The sequence below is a fragment of the Stegostoma tigrinum genome, unplaced genomic scaffold (assembly GCF_030684315.1).
Source record: "Stegostoma tigrinum isolate sSteTig4 unplaced genomic scaffold, sSteTig4.hap1 scaffold_335, whole genome shotgun sequence".
NCBI lineage: Eukaryota > Metazoa > Chordata > Chondrichthyes > Orectolobiformes > Stegostomatidae > Stegostoma > Stegostoma tigrinum.
In genome coordinates, this window is record NW_026728263.1 from 14,985 (window position 1) to 28,042 (window position 13,058).

Genomic DNA, 13,058 nt, shown 5'->3' on the forward strand with positions numbered 1-13,058 from the left:
CAAGCTGCAGGGATGCCCAGGTGCAGTGATGCCAATCTGCAGGGATGCCCAGGTGCAGTGATGCCCAGGTGCAGGGATGCCGAGGTGCAGTGATGCCCAGGTGCAGGGATGCCAAGCTGCAGGGATGCCCAGGTGCAGTGATGCCAAGCTGCAGGGATGCCCAGGTGCAGGGATGCCGAGGTGCAGGGATGCCAAGCTGCAGGGATGCCAAAGGTGCAGTGATGCCAAGGTGCAGGGATGCTGAGGTGCAGAGATACCAAGGTGCAGAGATACAAAGCTGCAGTGATGCCCAGGTGCAGGGATGCCAAGGTGCAGGGATGCCAAGGTGCAGGGATGCCAAGGTGCAGAGATGCCAAGGTGCAGGGATGCCCAGATGCAGGGATGCCAAGGTGCCGAGATGCCGAGATGCCAAGGTGCAGGGATGCCAAGGTGCAGGGATGCCAAAGGTGCAGGGATGCCAAGGTGCAGGGATGCCAAGGTGCAGACATGCCAAGGTGCAGGGATGCCAAGCTGCAGGGATGCCAAGGTGCAGTGATGCCCAGGTGCAGTGATGCCGAGGTGCAGTGATGCCCAGGTGCAGGGATGCCCAGGTGCAGGGATGCCAAGGTGCAGGGATGCCAAGGTGCAGGGATGCCAAGGTGCGGAGATACGAAGGTGCAGGGATGCCAAGCTGCAGGGATGCCAAGCTGCAGGGATGCCGAGGTGCAGTGATGCCCAGGTGCAGTGATGCCCAGGTGCAGGGATGCCGAGGTGCAGGGATGCCAAGGTGCTGGGATGCCAAAGGTGCAGTGATGCCGAGGTGCAGTGATGCCCAGGTGCAGTGATGCCCAGGTGCAGGGATGCCGAGGTGCAGGGATGCCAAGGTGCTGGGATGCCAAAGGTGCAGTGATGCCGAGGTGCAGTGATGCCGAGGTGCAGGGATGCCGAGGTGCAGTGATGCCCAGGTGCAGGGATGCCCAGGTGCAGTGATGCCCAGGTGCAGTGATGCCCAGGTGCAGGGATGCCGAGGTGCAGTGATGCCGAGGTGCAGGGATGCCAAGCTGCAGGGATGCCAAAGGTGCAGTGATGCCCAGGTGCAGGGATGCCAAGGTGCAGGGATGCCCAGGTGCAGGGATGCCAAGGTGCTGGGATGCCAAAGGTGCAGGGATGCCCAGGTGCAGGGATGCCGAGGTGCAGGGATGCCAAGGTGCTGGGATGCCAAAGGTGCAGTGATGCCGAGGTGCAGGGATGCCGAGGTGCAGTGATGCCCAGGTGCAGGGATGCCCAGGTGCAGTGATGCCCAGGTGCAGGGATGCCGAGGTGCAGTGATGCCGAGGTGCAGGGATGCCAAGCTGCAGGGATGCCAAAGGTGCAGTGATGCCCAGGTGCAGGGATGCCAAGGTGCAGGGATGCCCAGGTGCAGGGATGCCAAGGTGCTTGGATGCCAAAGGTGCAGGGATGCCCAGGTGCAGGGATGCCAAGGTGCTGGGATGCCAAGGTGCAGGGATGCCCAGGTGCAGGGATGCCAAGGTGCTGGGATGCCAAGCTGCAGGGATGCCCAGGTGCAGTGATGCCAATCTGCAGGGATGCCCAGGTGCAGTGATGCCCAGGTGCAGGGATGCCGAGGTGCAGTGATGCCCAGGTGCAGGGATGCTAAGCTGCAGGGATGCCCAGGTGCAGTGATGCCAAGCTGCAGGGATGCCCAGGTGCAGTGATGCCCAGGTGCAGGGATGCCGAGGTGCAGGGATGCCAAGCTGCAGGGATGCCAAAGGTGCAGTGATGCCAAGGTGCAGGGATGCTGAGGTGCAGAGATACCAAGGTGCAGAGATACAAAGCTGCAGTGATGCCCAGGTGCAGGGATGCCAAAGTGCAGGGATGCCAAGGTGCAGGGATGCCAAGGTGCAGGGATGCCAAGGTGCAGGGATGCCCAGATGCAGGGATGCCAAGGTGCCGAGATGCCAAGGTGCAGGGATGCCAAGGTGCAGGGATGCCAAAGGTGCAGGGATGCCAAGGTGCAGGGATGCCAAGGTGCAGACATGCCAAGGTGCAGGGATGCCAAGCTGCAGGGATGCCAAGGTGCAGTGATGCCCAGGTGCAGTGATGCCGAGGTGCAGTGATGCCCAGGTGCAGGGATGCCAAGGTGCAGGGATGCCAAGCTGCAGGGATGCCAAGGTGCGGAGATACGAAGGTGCAGGGATTCCAAGGTGCTGGGATGCCAAGGTGCAGGGATGCCAAGGTGCTGGGATGCCAAGGTGCAGAGATGCCAAAGTGCAGTGATGCCAAGGTGCAGGGATGCCAAGGTGCTAGGATGCCAAAGGTGCAGAGATGCCAAAGTGCAGTGATGCCAAAGTGCAGTGATGCCAAGGTGCAGGGATGCCGAGGTGCTGGGATGCCCAGGTGCAGGGATGCCAAGGTGCAGGGATGCCAAGGTGCAGAGATGCCAAAGTGCAGGGATGCCAAGGTGCAGGGATGCCAAGGTGCAGGGATGCCCAGGTGCAGTGATGCCAAGGTGCAGGGATGCCCAGGTGCAGGGATGCCAAGGTGCAGGGATGCCAAGGTGCTGGGATGCCAAAGGTGCAGTGATGCCAAGGTGCAGGGATGCCCAGGTGCTGGGATGCCCAGGTGCAGGGATGCCAAGGTGCTGGGATGCCAAGGTGCAGGGATGCCAAGGTGCAGGGATGCCAAGGTGCAGAGATGCCAAGGTGCAGGGATGCCCAGATGCAGGGATGCCAAGGTGCCGAGATGCCAAGGTGCAGGGATGCCAAAGGTGCAGGGATGCCAAAGGTGCAGGGATGCCGAGGTGCAGTGATGCCCAGGTGCAGTGATGCCCAGGTGCAGGGATGCCGAGGTGCAGGGATGCCAAGGTGCTGGGATGCCAAAGGTGCAGTGATGCCGAGGTGCAGTGATGCCGAGGTGCAGGGATGCCGAGGTGCAGTGATGCCCAGGTGCAGGGATGCCCAGGTGCAGTGATGCCCAGGTGCAGTGATGCCCAGGTGCAGGGATGCCGAGGTGCAGTGATGCCGAGGTGCAGGGATGCCAAGCTGCAGGGATGCCAAAGGTGCAGTGATGCCCAGGTGCAGGGATGCCAAGGTGCAGGGATGCCCAGGTGCAGGGATGCCAAGGTGCTGGGATGCCAAAGGTGCAGGGATGCCCAGGTGCAGGGATGCCGAGGTGCAGGGATGCCAAGGTGCTGGGATGCCAAAGGTGCAGTGATGCCGAGGTGCAGGGATGCCGAGGTGCAGTGATGCCCAGGTGCAGGGATGCCCAGGTGCAGTGATGCCCAGGTGCAGGGATGCCGAGGTGCAGTGATGCCGAGGTGCAGGGATGCCAAGCTGCAGGGATGCCAAAGGTGCAGTGATGCCCAGGTGCAGGGATGCCAAGGTGCAGGGATGCCCAGGTGCAGGGATGCCAAGGTGCTTGGATGCCAAAGGTGCAGGGATGCCCAGGTGCAGGGATGCCAAGGTGCTGGGATGCCAAGGTGCAGGGATGCCCAGGTGCAGGGATGCCAAGGTGCTGGGATGCCAAGCTGCAGGGATGCCCAGGTGCAGTGATGCCAATCTGCAGGGATGCCCAGGTGCAGTGATGCCCAGGTGCAGGGATGCCGAGGTGCAGTGATGCCCAGGTGCAGGGATGCTAAGCTGCAGGGATGCCCAGGTGCAGTGATGCCAAGCTGCAGGGATGCCCAGGTGCAGTGATGCCCAGGTGCAGGGATGCCGAGGTGCAGGGATGCCAAGCTGCAGGGATGCCAAAGGTGCAGTGATGCCAAGGTGCAGGGATGCTGAGGTGCAGAGATACCAAGGTGCAGAGATACAAAGCTGCAGTGATGCCCAGGTGCAGGGATGCCAAAGTGCAGGGATGCCAAGGTGCAGGGATGCCAAGGTGCAGGGATGCCAAGGTGCAGGGATGCCCAGATGCAGGGATGCCAAGGTGCCGAGATGCCAAGGTGCAGGGATGCCAAGGTGCAGGGATGCCAAAGGTGCAGGGATGCCAAGGTGCAGGGATGCCAAGGTGCAGACATGCCAAGGTGCAGGGATGCCAAGCTGCAGGGATGCCAAGGTGCAGTGATGCCCAGGTGCAGTGATGCCGAGGTGCAGTGATGCCCAGGTGCAGGGATGCCAAGGTGCAGGGATGCCAAGCTGCAGGGATGCCAAGGTGCGGAGATACGAAGGTGCAGGGATTCCAAGGTGCTGGGATGCCAAGGTGCAGGGATGCCAAGGTGCTGGGATGCCAAGGTGCAGAGATGCCAAAGTGCAGTGATGCCAAGGTGCAGGGATGCCAAGGTGCTGGGATGCCAAAGGTGCAGAGATGCCAAAGTGCAGTGATGCCAAAGTGCAGTGATGCCAAGGTGCAGGGATGCCGAGGTGCTGGGATGCCCAGGTGCAGGGATGCCAAGGTGCAGGGATGCCAAGGTGCAGAGATGCCAAAGTGCAGGGATGCCAAGGTGCAGGGATGCCAAGGTGCAGGGATGCCCAGGTGCAGTGATGCCAAGGTGCAGGGATGCCCAGGTGCAGGGATGCCAAGGTGCAGGGATGCCAAGGTGCTGGGATGCCAAAGGTGCAGTGATGCCAAGGTGCAGGGATGCCCAGGTGCTGGGATGCCCAGGTGCAGGGATGCCAAGGTACTGGGATGCCAAGGTGCAGGGATGCCAAGGTGCAGGGATGCCAAGGTGCAGAGATGCCAAGGTGCAGGGATGCCCAGATGCAGGGATGCCAAGGTGCCGAGATGCCAAGGTGCAGGGATGCCAAAGGTGCAGGGATGCCAAAGGTGCAGGGATGCCAAGGTGCAGGGATGCCGAGGTGCAGTGATGCCCAGGTGCAGTGATGCCCAGGTGCAGGGATGCCGAGGTGCAGGGATGCCAAGGTGCTGGGATGCCAAAGGTGCAGTGATGCCGAGGTGCAGTGATGCCCAGGTGCAGTGATGCCCAGGTGCAGGGATGCCGAGGTGCAGGGATGCCAAGGTGCTGGGATGCCAGAGGTGCAGTGATGCCGAGGTGCAGGGATGCCGAGGTGCAGTGATGCCCAGGTGCAGGAATGCCCAGGTGCAGTGATGCCCAGGTGCAGTGATGCCCAGGTGCAGGGATGCCGAGGTGCAGTGATGCCGAGGTGCAGGGATGCCAAGCTGCAGGGATGCCAAAGATGCAGTGATGCCCAGGTGCAGGGATGCCAAGGTGCAGGGATGCCAAGGTGCTGGGATGCCAAAGGTGCAGTGATGCCCAGGTGCAGGGATGCCAAGGTGCTGGGATGCCAAAGGTGCAGGGATGCCCAGGTGCAGGGATGCCAAGGTGCAGGGATGCCCAGGTGCAGGGATGCCAAGGTGCTGGGATGCCAAGCTGCAGGGATGCCCAGGTGCAGTGATGCCAATCTGCAGGGATGCCCAGGTGCAGTGATGCCCAGGTGCAGGGATGCCGAGGTGCAGTGATGCCCAGGTGCTGGGATGCCAAAGGTGCAGTGATGCCGAGGTGCAGGGATGCCGAGGTGCAGTGATACCCAGGTGCAGGGATGCCCAGGTGCAGTGATGCCCAGGTGCAGGGATGCCGAGGTGCAGTGATGCCGAGGTGCAGGGATGCCAAGCTGCAGGGATGCCAAAGGTGCAGTGATGCCCAGGTGCAGGGATGCCAAGGTGCAGGGATGCCCAGGTGCAGGGATGCCAAGGTGCTTGGATGCCAAAGGTGCAGGGATGCCCAGGTGCAGGGATGCCAAGGTGCTGGGATGCCAAGGTGCAGGGATGCCCAGGTGCAGGGATGCCAAGGTGCTGGGATGCCAAGCTGCAGGGATGCCCAGGTGCAGTGATGCCAATCTGCAGGGATGCCCAGGTGCAGTGATGCCCAGGTGCAGGGATGCCGAGGTGCAGTGATGCCCAGGTGCAGGGATGCCAAGCTGCAGGGATGCCCAGGTGCAGTGATGCCAAGCTGCAGGGATGCCCAGGTGCAGTGATGCCCAGGTGCAGGGATGCCGAGGTGCAGGGATGCCAAGCTGCAGGGATGCCAAAGGTGCAGTGATGCCAAGGTGCAGGGATGCTGAGGTGCAGAGATACCAAGGTGCAGAGATACAAAGCTGCAGTGATGCCCAGGTGCAGGGATGCCAAAGTGCAGGGATGCCAAGGTGCAGGGATGCCAAGGTGCAGGGATGCCCAGATGCAGGGATGCCAAGGTGCCGAGATGCCAAGGTGCAGGGATGCCAAGGTGCAGGGATGCCAAAGGTGCAGGGATGCCAAGGTGCAGGGATGCCAAGGTGCAGACATGCCAAGGTGCAGGGATGCCAAGCTGCAGGGATGCCAAGGTGCAGTGATGCCCAGGTGCAGTGATGCCGAGGTGCAGTGATGCCCAGGTGCAGGGATGCCAAGGTGCAGGGATGCCAAGCTGCAGGGATGCCAAGGTGCGGAGATACGAAGGTGCAGGGATTCCAAGGTGCTGGGATGCCAAGGTGCAGGGATGCCAAGGTGCTGGGATGCCAAGGTGCAGAGATGCCAAAGTGCAGTGATGCCAAGGTGCAGGGATGCCAAGGTGCTGGGATGCCAAAGGTGCAGAGATGCCAAAGTGCAGTGATGCCAAAGTGCAGTGATGCCAAGGTGCAGGGATGCCGAGGTGCTGGGATGCCCAGGTGCAGGGATGCCAAGGTGCAGGGATGCCAAGGTGCAGAGATGCCAAAGTGCAGGGATGCCAAGGTGCAGGGATGCCAAGGTGCAGGGATGCCCAGGTGCAGGGATGCCCAGGTGCAGGGATGCCAAGGTGCTGGGATGCCAAAGGTGCAGTGATGCCAAGGTGCAGGGATGCCCAGGTGCTGGGATGCCCAGGTGCAGGGATGCCAAGGTGCTGGGATGCCAAGGTGCAGGGATGCCAAGGTGCAGGGATGCCAAGGTGCAGAGATGCCAAGGTGCAGGGATGCCCAGATGCAGGGATGCCAAGGTGCCGAGATGCCAAGGTGCAGGGATGCCAAAGGTGCAGGGATGCCAAAGGTGCAGGGATGCCAAGGTGCAGGGATGCCGAGGTGCAGTGATGCCCAGGTGCAGTGATGCCCAGGTGCAGGGATGCCGAGGTGCAGGGATGCCAAGGTGCTGGGATGCCAAAGGTGCAGTGATGCCGAGGTGCAGTGATGCCCAGGTGCAGTGATGCCCAGGTGCAGGGATGCCGAGGTGCAGGGATGCCAAGGTGCTGGGATGCCAGAGGTGCAGTGATGCCGAGGTGCAGGGATGCCGAGGTGCAGTGATGCCCAGGTGCAGGAATGCCCAGGTGCAGTGATGCCCAGGTGCAGTGATGCCCAGGTGCAGGGATGCCGAGGTGCAGTGATGCCGAGGTGCAGGGATGCCAAGCTGCAGGGATGCCAAAGATGCAGTGATGCCCAGGTGCAGGGATGCCAAGGTGCAGGGATGCCAAGGTGCTGGGATGCCAAAGGTGCAGGGATGCCCAGGTGCAGGGATGCCAAGGTGCTGGGATGCCAAAGGTGCAGGGATGCCCAGGTGCAGGGATGCCAAGGTGCAGGGATGCCCAGGTGCAGGGATGCCAAGGTGCTGGGATGCCAAGCTGCAGGGATGCCCAGGTGCAGTGATGCCAATCTGCAGGGATGCCCAGGTGCAGTGATGCCCAGGTGCAGGGATGCCGAGGTGCAGTGATGCCCAGGTGCAGGGATGCCAAGCTGCAGGGATGCCCAGGTGCAGTGATGCCAAGCTGCAGGGATGCCCAGGTGCAGTGATGCCCAGGTGCAGGGATGCCGAGGTGCAGGGATGCCAAGCTGCAGGGATGCCAAAGGTGCAGTGATGCCAAGGTGCAGGGATGCTGAGGTGCAGAGATACCAAGGTGCAGAGATACAAAGCTGCAGTGATGCCCAGGTGCAGGGATGCCAAGGTGCAGGGATGCCAAGGTGCAGGGATGCCAAGGTGCAGAGATGCCAAGGTGCAGGGATGCCCAGATGCAGGGATGCCAAGGTGCCAAGATGCCGAGATGCCAAGGTGCAGGGATGCCAAGGTGCAGGGATGCCAAAGGTGCAGGGATGCCAAGGTGCAGGGATGCCAAGGTGCAGACATGCCAAGGTGCAGGGATGCCAAGCTGCAGGGATGCCAAGGTGCAGTGATGCCCAGGTGCAGTGATGCCGAGGTGCAGTGATGCCCAGGTGCAGGGATGCCCAGGTGCAGGGATGCCAAGGTGCAGGGATGCCAAGGTGCAGGGATGCCAAGGTGCGGAGATACGAAGGTGCAGGGATGCCAAGCTGCAGGGATGCCAAGCTGCAGGGATGCCGAGGTGCAGTGATGCCCAGGTGCAGTGATGCCCAGGTGCAGGGATGCCAAGGTGCTGGGATGCCAAAGGTGCAGTGATGCCGAGGTGCAGTGATGCCCAGGTGCAGTGATGCCCAGGTGCAGGGATGCCGAGGTGCAGGGATGCCAAGGTGCTGGGATGCCAAAGGTGCAGTGATGCCGAGGTGCAGTGATGCCGAGGTGCAGGGATGCCGAGGTGCAGTGATGCCCAGGTGCAGGGATGCCCAGGTGCAGTGATGCCCAGGTGCAGTGATGCCCAGGTGCAGGGATGCCGAGGTGCAGTGATGCCGAGGTGCAGGGATGCCAAGCTGCAGGGATGCCAAAGGTGCAGTGATGCCCAGGTGCAGGGATGCCAAGGTGCAGGGATGCCCAGGTGCAGGGATGCCAAGGTGCTGGGATGCCAAAGGTGCAGGGATGCCCAGGTGCAGGGATGCCGAGGTGCAGGGATGCCAAGGTGCTGGGATGCCAAAGGTGCAGTGATGCCGAGGTGCAGGGATGCCGAGGTGCAGTGATGCCCAGGTGCAGGGATGCCCAGGTGCAGTGATGCCCAGGTGCAGGGATGCCGAGGTGCAGTGATGCCGAGGTGCAGGGATGCCAAGCTGCAGGGATGCCAAAGGTGCAGTGATGCCCAGGTGCAGGGATGCCAAGGTGCAGGGATGCCCAGGTGCAGGGATGCCAAGGTGCTTGGATGCCAAAGGTGCAGGGATGCCCAGGTGCAGGGATGCCAAGGTGCTGGGATGCCAAGGTGCAGGGATGCCCAGGTGCAGGGATGCCAAGGTGCTGGGATGCCAAGCTGCAGGGATGCCCAGGTGCAGTGATGCCAATCTGCAGGGATGCCCAGGTGCAGTGATGCCCAGGTGCAGGGATGCCGAGGTGCAGTGATGCCCAGGTGCAGGGATGCCAAGCTGCAGGGATGCCCAGGTGCAGTGATGCCAAGCTGCAGGGATGCCCAGGTGCAGTGATGCCCAGGTGCAGGGATGCCGAGGTGCAGGGATGCCAAGCTGCAGGGATGCCAAAGGTGCAGTGATGCCAAGGTGCAGGGATGCTGAGGTGCAGAGATACCAAGGTGCAGAGATACAAAGCTGCAGTGATGCCCAGGTGCAGGGATGCCAAAGTGCAGGGATGCCAAGGTGCAGGGATGCCAAGGTGCAGGGATGCCAAGGTGCAGGGATGCCCAGATGCAGGGATGCCAAGGTGCCGAGATGCCAAGGTGCAGGGATGCCAAGGTGCAGGGATGCCAAAGGTGCAGGGATGCCAAGGTGCAGGGATGCCAAGGTGCAGACATGCCAAGGTGCAGGGATGCCAAGCTGCAGGGATGCCAAGGTGCAGTGATGCCCAGGTGCAGTGATGCCGAGGTGCAGTGATGCCCAGGTGCAGGGATGCCAAGGTGCAGGGATGCCAAGCTGCAGGGATGCCAAGGTGCGGAGATACGAAGGTGCAGGGATTCCAAGGTGCTGGGATGCCAAGGTGCAGGGATGCCAAGGTGCTGGGATGCCAAGGTGCAGAGATGCCAAAGTGCAGTGATGCCAAGGTGCAGGGATGCCAAGGTGCTGGGATGCCGAGGTGCTGGGATGCCCAGGTGCAGGGATGCCAAGGTGCAGGGATGCCAAGGTGCAGAGATGCCAAAGTGCAGGGATGCCAAGGTGCAGGGATGCCAAGGTGCAGGGATGCCCAGGTGCAGTGATGCCAAGGTGCAGGGATGCCCAGGTGCAGGGATGCCAAGGTGCAGGGATGCCAAGGTGCTGGGATGCCAAAGGTGCAGTGATGCCAAGGTGCAGGGATGCCCAGGTGCTGGGATGCCCAGGTGCAGGGATGCCAAGGTGCTGGGATGCCAAGGTGCAGGGATGCCAAGGTGCAGGGATGCCAAGGTGCAGAGATGCCAAGGTGCAGGGATGCCCAGATGCAGGGATGCCAAGGTGCCGAGATGCCAAGGTGCAGGGATGCCAAAGGTGCAGGGATGCCAAAGGTGCAGGGATGCCAAGGTGCAGGGATGCCAAAGTGCAGGGATGCCCAGGTGCAGGGATGCCAAGGTGCTGGGATGCCAAAGGTGCAGGGATGCCCAGGTGCAGGGATGCCGAGGTGCAGGGATGCCAAGGTGCTGGGATGCCAAAGGTGCAGTGATGCCGAGGTGCAGGGATGCCGAGGTGCAGTGATACCCAGGTGCAGGGATGCCCAGGTGCAGTGATGCCCAGGTGCAGGGATGCCGAGGTGCAGTGATGCCGAGGTGCAGGGATGCCAAGCTGCAGGGATGCCAAAGGTGCAGTGATGCCCAGGTGCAGGGATGCCAAGGTGCAGGGATGCCCAGGTGCAGGGATGCCAAGGTGCTTGGATGCCAAAGGTGCAGGGATGCCCAGGTGCAGGGATGCCAAGGTGCTGGGATGCCAAGGTGCAGGGATGCCCAGGTGCAGGGATGCCAAGGTGCTGGGATGCCAAGCTGCAGGGATGCCCAGGTGCAGTGATGCCAATCTGCAGGGATGCCCAGGTGCAGTGATGCCCAGGTGCAGGGATGCCGAGGTGCAGTGATGCCCAGGTGCAGGGATGCCAAGCTGCAGGGATGCCCAGGTGCAGTGATGCCAAGCTGCAGGGATGCCCAGGTGCAGTGATGCCCAGGTGCAGGGATGCCGAGGTGCAGGGATGCCAAGCTGCAGGGATGCCAAAGGTGCAGTGATGCCAAGGTGCAGGGATGCTGAGGTGCAGAGATACCAAGGTGCAGAGATACAAAGCTGCAGTGATGCCCAGGTGCAGGGATGCCAAAGTGCAGGGATGCCAAGGTGCAGGGATGCCAAGGTGCAGGGATGCCCAGATGCAGGGATGCCCAGATGCAGGGATGCCGAGGTGCAGTGATGCCCAGGTGCAGGGATGCCAAGGTGCAGGGATGCCAAGGTGCAGGGATGCCAAAGGTGCAGGGATGCCAAGGTGCAGGGATGCCAAGGTGCAGACATGCCAAGGTGCAGGGATGCCAAGCTGCAGGGATGCCAAGGTGCAGTGATGCCCAGGTGCAGTGATGCCGAGGTGCAGTGATGCCCAGGTGCAGGGATGCCAAGGTGCAGGGATGCCAAGCTGCAGGGATGCCAAGGTGCGGAGATACGAAGGTGCAGGGATTCCAAGGTGCTGGGATGCCAAGGTGCAGGGATGCCAAGGTGCTGGGATGCCAAGGTGCAGAGATGCCAAAGTGCAGTGATGCCAAGGTGCAGGGATGCCAAGGTGCTGGGATGCCAAAGGTGCAGAGATGCCAAAGTGCAGTGATGCCAAAGTGCAGTGATGCCAAGGTGCAGGGATGCCAAGGTGCAGGGATGCCAAGGTGCAGAGATGCCAAAGTGCAGGGATGCCAAGGTGCAGGGATGCCAAGGTGCAGGGATGCCCAGGTGCAGTGATGCCACGGTGCAGGGATGCCCAGGTGCAGGGATGCCAAGGTGCAGGGATGCCAAGGTGCTGGGATGCCAAAGGTGCAGTGATGCCAAGGTGCAGGGATGCCCAGGTGCTGGGATGCCCAGGTGCAGGGATGCCAAGGTGCTGGGATGCCAAGGTGCAGGGATGCCAAGGTGCAGGGATGCCAAGGTGCAGAGATGCCAAGGTGCAGGGATGCCCAGATGCAGGGATGCCAAGGTGCCGAGATGCCAAGGTGCAGGGATGCCAAAGGTGCAGGGATGCCAAAGGTGCAGGGATGCCAAGGTGCAGGGATGCCGAGGTGCAGTGATGCCCAGGTGCAGTGATGCCCAGGTGCAGGGATGCCGAGGTGCAGGGATGCCAAGGTGCAGGGATGCCAAAGGTGCAGTGATGCCGAGGTGCAGTGATGCCCAGGTGCAGTGATGCCCAGGTGCAGGGATGCCGAGGTGCAGGGATGCCAAGGTGCTGGGATGCCAGAGGTGCAGTGATGCCGAGGTGGAGGGATGCCGAGGTGCAGTGATGCCCAGGTGCAGGAATGCCCAGGTGCAGTGATGCCCAGGTGCAGTGATGCCCAGGTGCAGGGATGCCGAGGTGCAGTGATGCCGAGGTGCAGGGATGCCAAGCTGCAGGGATGCCAAAGATGCAGTGATGCCCAGGTGCAGGGATGCCAAGGTGCAGGGATGCCAAGGTGCTGGGATGCCAAAGGTGCAGGGATGCCCAGGTGCAGGGATGCCAAGGTGCTGGGATGCCAAAGGTGCAGGGATGCCCAGGTGCAGGGATGCCAAGGTGCAGGGATGCCCAGGTGCAGGGATGCCAAGGTGCTGGGATGCCAAGCTGCAGGGATGCCCAGGTGCAGTGATGCCAATCTGCAGGGATGCCCAGGTGCAGTGATGCCCAGGTGCAGGGATGCCGAGGTGCAGTGATGCCCAGGTGCAGGGATGCCAAGCTGCAGGGATGCCCAGGTGCAGTGATGCCAAGCTGCAGGGATGCCCAGGTGCAGTGATGCCCAGGTGCAGGGATGCCGAGGTGCAGGGATGCCAAGCTGCAGGGATGCCAAAGGTGCAGTGATGCCAAGGTGCAGGGATGCTGAGGTGCAGAGATACCAAGGTGCAGAGATACAAAGCTGCAGTGATGCCCAGGTGCAGGGATGCCAAGGTGCAGGGATGCCAAGGTGCAGGGATGCCAAGGTGCAGAGATGCCAAGGTGCAGGGATGCCCAGATGCAGGGATGCCAAGGTGCCGAGATGCCGAGATGCCAAGGTGCAGGGATGCCAAGGTGCAGGGATGCCAAAGGTGCAGGGATGCCAAGGTGCAGGGATGCCAAGGTGCAGACATGCCAAGGTGCAGGGATGCCAAGCTGCAGGGATGCCAAGGTGCAGTGATGCCCAGGTGCAGTGATGCCGAGGTGCAGTGATGCCCAGGTGCAGGGATGCCCAGGTGCAGGGA